Here is an 11,334-nt window from a genome sequence, read left to right on the forward strand (position 1 = left end):
AATTTATTCATTTGTGTTTGTAAAACATTGGAAACTTTATTTCTGAGCCCACATCAGTGGGTTCTGGTTGTTAACACATAGATGAGGAGACAGTTCAGTGTGTGAGGATAAAAGAAGAGGAGAACCTGGGACATCTGAGCAGATCTGGGATCAGCACCTTGGATATCAGCAGGGATTCTTAGGAAGGAAGGAAATGGGATGAACCTGCAGACTGCAGGAAGATCTGTTAACAGTCTGCAGACTAATGTGAGACAATAATATCTGTGTGTGTTTGGTATCCAGAAGAATTCAGACAGATGAAGTCACTGTGAGCTGAGCAGTGCTGGAAGATGATATGACAGAATGACCTAAATGAGGTTTATGTGTGCGCTCATTTCCAGTCTTTGACAAAGATTGAAAAGTGAATTTATTTGAGTGATTTCCTTCCTGATGTGAAGTATGTCATGAAGCTGTCCGTGTTGAGTGAGCAGCAGCGCCTCCTGCAGGTGTAAAAAGCTTACAGCACCTGGTATTCCCAGTCGGTCTCCTATCCAAGTACTAACCAGGCCCGACCCTGCTTAGCTTCCGAGATCGGGCGTGTTCAGGGTGGTATGGCCGTAAGCGAGAGAATCAGTGACAAATCAGCTTTATATAGATGCTGAAACAACATCTATCACTGTGTTCTGACTTCTAAAATATAATGTAACTGTTTAAAAATGAGCAATTTGTGATGATTTCATCTAACTAAGCAGCCTCAGTCTCTCTGTGTGACGCTGAACACAAAACTACACACAGGGAACAGAAGAGGTCGACAGACACTAAGTTATCTGAGAGTCTCACTTTCAGCTGCAGAGAACCAACACGAGAGAGAAGAACATGTGCACGATCAGCATCAGCCTCTCAAGCCAATTAGGTGAAAAACTAAAAGAAACATATGGTTCAAGCAGCTATATAATAGATATTTGTTACGGTGACTTTTGCTTACGGCCACACCACCCTGAACATCCCGATCTCGAAAGCTAAGCAGGGGGCCTGGTTAGTATTTGGATGGGAGACCGGCTGGGAATAACAGGTGCTGTAAGCTTTTTCTCTTCTCTCTACAACCTGCAGGGGGCGCTGAAACACTTCACATCCACAATCAAATCAATTCACCAGAAAGCTTCTTTTTTTAAACAAATTCTCTAGAAACTGGAAGTGATCATTGCTGGATCATCACTGGAATCACACAGTCTTAAAGTGGTGCTTCTTCTTCTTATGTTTCTATGCAGCTGAACACTCACATCATGATGATGACTGACGTGTGTAGAAATCCTGCTCTTCAGCACATTTCATTTCTCATCCAACGATGTTTAAAGTTCCCATTTTTCAGCTTTGATGCTGCTTCCACATCTCTTATTGTCTGTAATGCAGCTTCAGCTGTTATTTGATGTCTTTTGTTGAAACATGTGATCACCTCATGACACATCAGGAAGTTGATCAGCTTCAGCTGCTGCTGATTTGTTGGCAGACGCCTCAGTTTCTCTTTGGCTCTCAGTTTGCTGGTTCCTGGATTTCCTGGATCTGTTGACATGTCCCAGGTACTTGTTGTGTTTGATCCTCATACATTTAACTTTGTCCTTAGAAAGGATGAGTTCCAAAAAGGGAAACAGGGACTGCTTTTGCATTTGACACAGCCTATATCATGCCAATGTTCATTTGGGGCTGCAGTTTTTGCTTTAGTTTCAGACTTGTTATTAGACTGGAATGTTGAGGAGTTTCTGTGACAGATAGGCTCCACTCCCCCTGAAACCATGAATTAAAGAAAGTGGAAGGATGGAAAGTTTTGGGGACATTTATTCATTCATTCCACTTCAGCATTTCTGTTTCAGGGAAGATTCCAACTTTAATGACATTTTTTTTTTAAATCAGATTTAATGTGAAGTTATCCTGAAGAAAATGAATATGACCACTTACAAAACAATAATGGACTTTTAAATCAGTTTTTCAAAGAGGTAAGTTATGGTTGAAATTTCTTATGGGTTTGATTTAGATTCAATTTGATGGTCAGTTCACCCCCAGACGATGCAACTTACCCCCTGACCCGGATCAGCTTAGCCCTAACCTGGGGCAAAGAGGAAGCCTTTAGCTTATAATTCACTTAAAAAAGCTGATTATGAACTTCTTTCAATTTGATTAGTGTTGATTTTGAGTCAGGTGACAGTGGTGTAGATCCTTTACAAGCACTGATGCCACACTGAGAAATATTCAACTCCCAGTAAAAGTTCTGAATCTAAAACCTCACTCAGGCAAAAGAATCAAAGTGTCATCAGCAACATTTACTAACACTTCCACCAGTAAAAGTATTTATTCTGCAGAGCAGCTCTCAGTGTTTGCTGTTAGATATAAAGTTGCCTGTTTGACAGTTTAAAGTGGCTGCACGTGCACTTTTTCTAGCTGGCCTCAGTAAATCTCTGTAATTTATTCATTTGTGTTTGGAAAACAATGGAAACTTTATTTCTGAGCCCACATCAGTGGGTTCTGGTTGTTAACACATAGATGAGGAGACAGTTCAGTGTGTGAGGATAAAAGCAGAGGAGAACCTGGGACATCTGAGCAGATCTGGGATCAGCACCTTGGATATCAGCAGGGTTTCTTAGGAAGGAAGGAAATGGGATGAATCTGCAGACTGTGCAGCTCAGGCTTTCTGAGAGACCACACTGAAAATGCTCAGATTGTAAATGTTCTCTCAGAGAAACAGACCTGAACAATGTTCATCTCCTAAAGCTGCTGCTGATTCTTCACACTGACTCCATATTTATGAAACCTGGTGGTGGAAAATCTACCCGGTAACATGATGGAAACATTGTTTTATTTTACCGCAGAAAGACCAGTTTCTTTTTACAGGTGAAGCAGAGATTCTTTGATCTTTGGGTAAACTTGAGAAAGTTCTGCTGTTCAGCATCTTATTGGCAGCTTTAAATACTTCTGACTGTGTCTCTGTGGGCTCCTCTCAGGAACTGCACCAACTCCTGAAGCTGTGGACAGGTTGGAGTATACCTCCCCAGCACCTGTATGCAGGAGTTCCTCCTGAAATGACCACGCCTGTAGCCTCAGCCTGCAGGACCTGCTGAAACTGCCTCTGAAGAGCCAAAGCTAGCAGACATTCAGAGAAAAGCTCCAAGCGTCTGTTAGAAGTACAGACTTTGGCTTTGGAATGATCTGATGTGAATAATGTGAGAAACTGAGCGTCTTTAAGTTGAACATTTCAAAGTTGTAGCAGTTAGTCTGTTCCTCTGTTTCATGCTGCTCATTGAAGGCTGTGGAGCAGTGAGCCATGTTAAGGCTTTACCTCATTAACTGGAAGTGTGTGAGGTTGGGAACAGTTCAGGAGAACTGAGAACAAACATTTCAGTCTGAAGTTTTATTTACAAATGTTAAAGTTTGGTTAATAAAGACGATTGAACATGAAGTGTTTGGTGCACTTTTCCATCCAGCAGTGTGTGAACGTTGGTGAACTCGTCCAGTTCTGCTGTGGCTGCATCAGCTGCTGTGGTGCGGCTGCATAGATGTGGAGTGCATCCATGAAGGGAACATCGGGGTCAGGTGACCTGGCCATGTTCTCGCTCAGGTGTCCTTCAAGCTGCACTTGGGCTCCTTCAACTCGGTCCGTTTCACCTCCGAGGTCATCAGAGCCGTGTGGTCCATCCCAGTCAGTCCCACAGTCTGCCTCCACCTGAACACAAATAAAACACCATCACAGCTTTAAGCTTATTCAATATTTTGCAGGTTTTCTTGAGACTTAAACAAAAGCTTTGGCATCTTCAGATGTTTCACTGAAACATTTTTAGTCCCCTCACCGCCGTTGTTAACTCACCATTAACCGCAACCAGGGTTTCAAAAAAATTATGGTTGTGCCAAGCAAACTTAGAAAATCGGTTCTGCGCAAAAGCACAAAGTAACAGTTCTCTACTGGTAGCAGAAATTGTTAGAACCCCGGCATGGTGAACTGCAGAGCAATGTGTTCCCTCGATGCAGATCTTTAAATAATGAATGAAGACGGATGGAAGAGTATAAATGTAGCTTAAGTGTGTTCTTCATCTGATTCATGACATCCAACCATCTTCACACTGTCACATCACTCATTGATCAAAGTGAACAGATGATAGATCAATAACTGCAGCTGGATTGTGTTTGTTCTCTCCATCAGATTCCTGTCAACTCACAATCGACACAAACACAGTGAACAGAAAACTGGAACTGTCTGACAACAGCAGGAAGGTGACACATGTGGAGGAGGTTCAGTCATATCCTGATCATCCAGACAGGTTTTATTACAAGTGTCCTCAGCTTCTGTGGAGAAATGTTCTGACTGGTCGCTGTTACTGGGAGGTCGAGTGGAGAGGAGGAGTTTATATAGCAGTGAGTTACAGAGGAATCAGCAGGAGAGGAGGCAGAGATAACTGTGCGTTTGGAAGGAATGATCAATCCTGGAGACTGAGGTGCTCTGTTGGAGGTTACTCTGTCTGGCACAATGAGAGAGAAACATATTCTTCCTCCTCCTCCTCCATCTCCTCCTCCTCCTCCTCCTCCTCTGTCTCTCACAGAGCAGCAGTGTATGTGGACCGTCCTGCTGGCACTCTGTCCTTCTACAGAGTCTCCTCTGACACACTGATCCACCTCCACACCTTCAACACCACATTCACTGAAGAACCTCTGCATCCTGGATTTGGGTTCTGGTCCAGGCCACCTGGTTCCTCAGTGTCTCTGTGTTGAGTATAAAGAGTTTCCTCCCGAGAATCACTGTTGAAAAGATAGTTCAGTCTGTACATGTCTGTCTCTTTCACTCAGAAACACCTTTTCAGATTCATGGATTCAGTCAGTATCTATTTAAAACTCTTCTAAATGATTCCTTGGAAACTTCTTCCTCTTCCAGTCCTTTAAAGATGGAAGCTGCCATTCTTCCAGGATGTTGTTTTTCTGTGTGTTTCCAGTCAAAGCTTCACACTGAATATCAGTATGTTGTGTTTCTCTGAAGCTCACTTCAACTGAGACCATTCAGTTGATGTCAGCTGCAGTTAGTTTGCTGCACATGTGACAAACTGTGATATCAGAGAGGAATCACTGAGCTGCAATCAGCCAAGATGAATTTCCAACCTGCTGACAGATCTTCACTGATTCTGCTCCAATGAGCAGAAGTTCGGTGAGCAGCCAGGGTTCATCCTGATGTTTCTCCGATTCACTTCCTGTGAGATGATGAAAGGACAACTGGACTGGAACTAGATTCTGATGGCAGAAAGTTGCTAAATGTTGTTGTTGAACGCTCACAAAGAGGACTGAAATGATCCTTTATACACAATATTTGGACTTTAACAGTTGAAAATATTTAAGATAAAATCAATTAAATAAAAAATTCTAACATTTTATCACCACAATAATAATTGATGTAAAATGAAGTCAAACATGTTTGTATTTGAGGTGAAAACCTTCAGAATTTAATGCTTTATTTTTTGCTCTTTTGATATTATTGATGTTTTTATTCCTTTATCTTGTACTGGAGAATCATCTAAATAATGGACTGAAACTTTTGAAAGATGATGCGCATGTGTGGAGGGACACAACTCTCAGTGAATCAAACATTTTGATCGTCAGAACAAGAATTGTGTATCAAAAGCAAAATAAATGGGTCAAAAACTGACTTTAACTGTTACATGTACATGTATGTTCCTCATTGAGAAGCTGGTGTGATCTTTGTCTTTTTAGGGGCTGTATTTTCAATATTCTGCACCCACTTCTCTCAGGACAAGTTTAATTTACACAAGAAATGTGTGTTTTAGTGTGTTGTGCATTTATTATTTTCAGTTTGATGGGAAGGTCAGAAAATGTCCAGAAATTCAACAAATCACATTCAGCGCTCAGATCTGTGCAGTTTGAGAGCAGAAGCTTGTTAATGAGGCGGTTCCTGCAGAACAAATCACATATTGTTTTAATCTCAACACTCACACCTGATATATTTGTGAATATATTAATATTTCCATCACGTTGTGAAGCAGCTTCAGCAGTATTTGTTCAGTTTTTCTATGTGTTCTAATCCACATTTCTTACTGACAACATCTGGATTCAGACATCAAAGTTCAGGATCAGGTACGACATCCTTTTCTGGTTGGGTGAGGTCCCCATCTTCTAAGTTCTTCACCCTCTGGTCCTGAAAGTCCCTGTCTGCAGAGTGTCATATTTTTATCTGACACATACAGATGTCCAGTTTGGAGGCTCAGCAGTTCACCTCCATCTTAAGGTGAAGGGACACTCTTTTGAGGACAGTAACGTCCACATTCTGGACAAAGAAAACAGATGGTTTGGACTGAGGTGTGTCAGTGTGACCGTACAGACCTGCCAAGTGTGAATAGTCTCTAAGCTGCTGATCAGCTGACAGTCACCAACTAGTTAAAGCTGAAGACATCTTTCAGATGAGAAGTGAAATATCCAGAAAGTCCAGTTGCTCATTATTACAGTTATAAGAGCTAAAGTATTCAGTCGTTTAAAAACACTCCCAATCTGACATGATGCTATTTATATTTTCACCGCCAGAGGGCGACATATTCCCATCAATAAAGACTCCACTTCCTCACAGTTAAAGGAGATTTTATTGACATTAAAGACTGAACATGTTTCAACAATCAATAATTACCCAAGGTCGGGTCGCCTAGGCAACAGGTCCAGGAGTGAAGACTCCAAAGAGTCTGCGTTGAATTTCTCATGTCTGTGCATTATTAACTGCTCACTGATATAGAATATTAAACATGAAGCCATTTTAAAAGATACAGCACAGTCCACAACAGAGTACAAATATACAACAGATTGCTGTATGTGTGTATTGAACATCATGTGTGATTACAATGAAAACCTGTTCATCTGCACCTGTATTTGATCCGTTACAGCTTTAACGTTTCACAGAAATATTCCTTCTCTGTTCATGATGTCACATGTGTCTGCGTGCTGTCTGTGTTCCTGAGAGGAAGTCACACACCACAGAAACCAGGAGAAACAGCTTTAACACTCTGCTATATACTATATCCAAGTAGTATTTATAAAAGAAGTAAACTAATATTAAGGAATAACTTGTGCTTGTAAATGTATGATCTCATTCATTCTGGGGACTAAACTATATGGGGTCCATCATTTAATCTATTAAAATATTTCTTAAAGCCACCTTCTGTGCATGAGCAGCAAACTTTAAAGACACAGCAAGTGAATCTATATGTCTTTGAATTGACTGTTTCTCAACCTCTTTTTAGTTGATGAAAGTAGACTTTAAATATAATATGAGACTTTATGCAGTAACTCCAGTACAAGACATGTTGACCGATCTGTTTGAGGGAAGTTACTTAATATCACTAAAGTTTCCTGAATTTATCAGGAAAAGATCAGTTTTCTTGGTATTATTTCGATAGAATACTTTTTATACATTTTTTAACTTCTCAGAATTCAGACAGATGAAGTCATTGTGAGCTGAGCACTGCTGGAAACTGTTAGAACAGATTGACTTAAATGAGATGCCATGATTTGTGTGTGCTCTCATTCACAGTCTTTGGAGAAAAATGGGAAAGTTGTTGAGATAATTTCCAACTTAATATGAAGTTCAATGGGACAGCAGCTTCCTCTTTGGTTTTTGTAGAGAAGCAAAAGAGCTTTCAGCACCTGTTGTTCCCAGGCAGTCTCCCATCTAAGTGACCAGGCCCAATCCTGGTTAGATTCTGAGCTCAAATGAGGTCAGGTGTGTTCAGGGCAGTACGGCCATAAGCGAGAGAAGTGATCACTTATCTCTCTTAACTCACTTAGGAGTGAGTGTGAGCGTGCATGGTTGTTTGTCTCGTTTGCCTCTATGTGGCCCTATCCAGGTGACTGCTGGGATAGGCCCCAGCCCACCCGCTACCCAATTGACAGTATAGAAAATGGATGGATGGATGTCTCTCTGTGTGACGATGAACACAAAACTACACACAGGGAACAGAAGAGGTCGACAGACACTAAGTTATCTGAAAGTCTCATTTTCAGCTGAAGACAACCAACACGACAGAGAAGAACAAGCCACCCATCAACATCAGCCTCTCAAATAAACTTAGAGAAAATAGAGAAAACATGGTTCCAGCACCTATATAATACATATTTGCTTACAGCCACACCTGATCTTGGAAGCCAAGCAGGGTCCAGCCTGGTCCTCTGGGCAGTCAGAACCACCCAGAGCTGAACCCGCTCAACACTGTGGAGATGACAGTGGACTTTCGGAGGAAACCCCTCACTCTTCCCTTCTCACCATCCTCAACAATACAGAGAATTGAGAAGGTGAGAGAATAAAATTTGTGTTTGTTTTCCAGAAGAATTCAGACAGATGAAGTCTGTGAGCTGAGCAGTGCTGGAAGCTGTTAGAACAGACTGACTTAAATGAGGTGCCACGAATACAGCAGCTGGTATTCAAGGCGGTCTCTACGGTGGCCCTGAAGTGTCAAAGAATACAAAAGCAACACAACAAGCCACGACTCAATTGGGCAGTTTTCAGGTTTTAATGGATAAAGAGAGGGAAATTAGGAAAGGTTTGAGAAGGAAGTGAGACACTGATGCTGGATAATGTTTATTAACTGTGCTGTTATCACTGTTTTATCAGTGAGATGAGTATTAGTTTCTCAACTTTACACAGCAAATTACCATCATGTGTAAGCTAAAAGTCCTTTCCCCTTTGTATTTTACCAGATGATGTTTTGTCCATTTTGTGGAATAAATCTTCAGCCTGTCCTGTCACACTGTGGCTCATGCTGCAGAAATCTTCAATAGGAAGTTATATTTTGATCATCTTCTTAAAGATTATGGATTTCTTCATTGTACCGTGAATTATCACTGAGATTACCACCCAGGTATGGCTGAAACTCAAAACATGCAAACTATGTTAAATGCAACAGATGAAGAATAATACATTCAGAAAAACAGAGTGGCACCCTCAAAATAAAATGTCAAATTCCACTACTTCGGGTGACATTTTGCAAGGTTTCCAACTCTACTGCGTTTTAGTCACTGGGATGAACACTAAATGTATGAGAATCTAAGTGAATGGTTAACAATATTCAGTTTCTTACTTTCTTAATCAATAATTGTTTAAAACTTGACACCAAAGAGTATAAATGCAGTGGATCTACTTTTTCTCATGTGGTGTTTTCATATATTCATCCATCAGGTCCTGAAGCAGCCGTGGTGGATGAACTTATCCACAAGTATTTCACTGAGGACCCTGCCTCTGAAATCATGCTGGACTTACTGGCAGCCAAGCACAACATTTCAGTGAGTGTCAGCACTTTCAAAAGAAGACTACAAAATGCAGACCTGACCGAGAGGACGAACTACGCTCCAGTTGCTGCTGTGCAGGCAGCTTTTTCTGAGGAACCTCAGGGATCAGGCAGCTTTTAGGTTACAGAGCGATGTGGCAGCCTCTGAAACAAAAGTACTCTTTTACAGTCAGAAGATGTGATGTGATGAACACAATAAGAGAACCTGACACATCTGGAATAGAGTATTGTTCAGTGTGGCATGTTGGTGGGAACGACAAACTGAAACCTTTTGGGATTGCCTGAAGTGGCCGTATCGATGGCTTCTCAACAAAAATGATGTGGCTCACATGTGGAAAGTCCAACAATGATCCTGGTGTCGGTGCTCAAAATGACATCGAGTGTGTCGCTGAGCTTTGAGTTTTTCCAATGCGGCGCCGCACAGACTGTGGCAGAAAATGGACTGATGGCAGCACTTCATCGTTCCTTAAGATCAGCGCACAGAGATGCATTTGCAGGAGCCAGAAGTCACATGTATGGCACTTCAGCATCTGAGCAGTGAACTGAAAGCTGGCGGTCCTGCTTTGGCAAACAAAGGTTTTTATCTCGTATTCATTCTTCACTGATTATCTACTTCACATCACACTTTGGATTTACTGTAGATGACTGTGCTGATGAAGGCAATGCTCGCTTTTACTTGGTGTTTTTTTAAATGTTGAAACAATTCAGTTCCTGCTTAAGATTTTAAATGTCTTCTACATAATAAACTACTTAAAACACAACAGGCAGCAATTCAGCTGTATTTTACAGGAGGAAGGTGATATATTTCCTTAGAATAAAATGTGTGTTTGCATACTCACGCACACTTTTGGATGGATCTGTTTGGTGACTTGAGGGAGAAGCATCTGTTCAAAAGCAGCTACGAACACACAAGGCTGCTGCGATACAGCCGTCTGGGAGCACCACAGAAAGAACTGGACGAATACAAACACCACTGGAACGCTCACGTTATCCGTGCTGTTCGGCAGTCTAACTGAACATCTGGATGAGCAGAGGTGATGTATCATTTGTCTCACAGGTGAACACTGCAAACCATGTTAAAGCAAAAACAACAGGATGAACTTTTATTACATCTACATGAAGCATTCACAGGAAAATCATGGTTACATGAGTTTAACCTGAGGTTGAACTGAGGCTGTAAAAGCTCAGAAAACAGTATATGTACCAGAGAGCTTTTTTTAAATTATATATATATATAAAAAGAAAATAGTTTCTTCCTTGAAGCTGTCACTTTAAAATCAGTCATTATATGTGAGAATTTAACACTCATGCTTCAGTCAGCATCACTTTAGTTCTAATATTTATTTGATGGTGTATTTGAGCTTTTATCATGTCGTCTTGTGGTGTCTCTGCATACGAGTCTTGTTAACTAAATCTGGCCAATCACTGGCAGGGAACGCCAACAACATTTAAACTTGGAGTTTGAGAGAAAACAAAGTAAATCGTGTTGTTTTTCTGTATTTTCTTCCCAGATTCAATGGGATGAACTGTGGATTCTCAGCATCTTCACAGACCCTGAGCAGCACCACCACTTACTGTTGGGGACGATGACCTGCATCCCTTTGAAGAACCACAGAGACAAAGTGGTCTGACACCATCTCTTCAGTGGCAGTCTGCTGTAGAGAACTACATCACTCTGAACAACATGGCTGAACTTTATCTTCATTTCACATTTAGACGAATAAACTGGGATGGCAAAACATTTTATTCTTATGCATTACCCTCCGGCACAGAGGAACACCGGCACCTTGTAGATTTTAAAAAGAGAAGACAGAACAGAGGTTTAAACAGGAGTTTAAAGCTGAGTGTTTAACATCTCCAACCTGAACAAAACCTTTTTCTTTTGGGACATTTCAGGTGTTCATAGTTCAGTGTGTTTAAAAGCATCCAAAGCAGGAATTCTTAATTCCAAAGTTCATGTTGGCTTTAAAGCTGTTGCAGTTATCAGAGACAGGCGGCTTTAATGTGTCGGCACATGTATTTGCCATGGGGTAGTTTGAACTGG

General features: G+C 41.2%; 1 pseudogene; it reads right to left on the reverse strand.

The window, feature by feature from the left end:
- Positions 1–493: 493 nt before the first annotated feature.
- Positions 494–602, reverse strand: LOC140297129 (5S ribosomal RNA; annotated as a pseudogene).
- Between the last annotated feature and the right edge of the window lie 10,732 nt (positions 603–11,334).

The sequence above is a fragment of the Leuresthes tenuis genome, unplaced genomic scaffold (genome assembly GCF_036924035.1).
Source record: "Leuresthes tenuis unplaced genomic scaffold, fLeuTen1.0.hap1 SCAF_1, whole genome shotgun sequence".
Classification (NCBI taxonomy): Eukaryota; Metazoa; Chordata; class Actinopteri; order Atheriniformes; family Atherinopsidae; genus Leuresthes; species Leuresthes tenuis.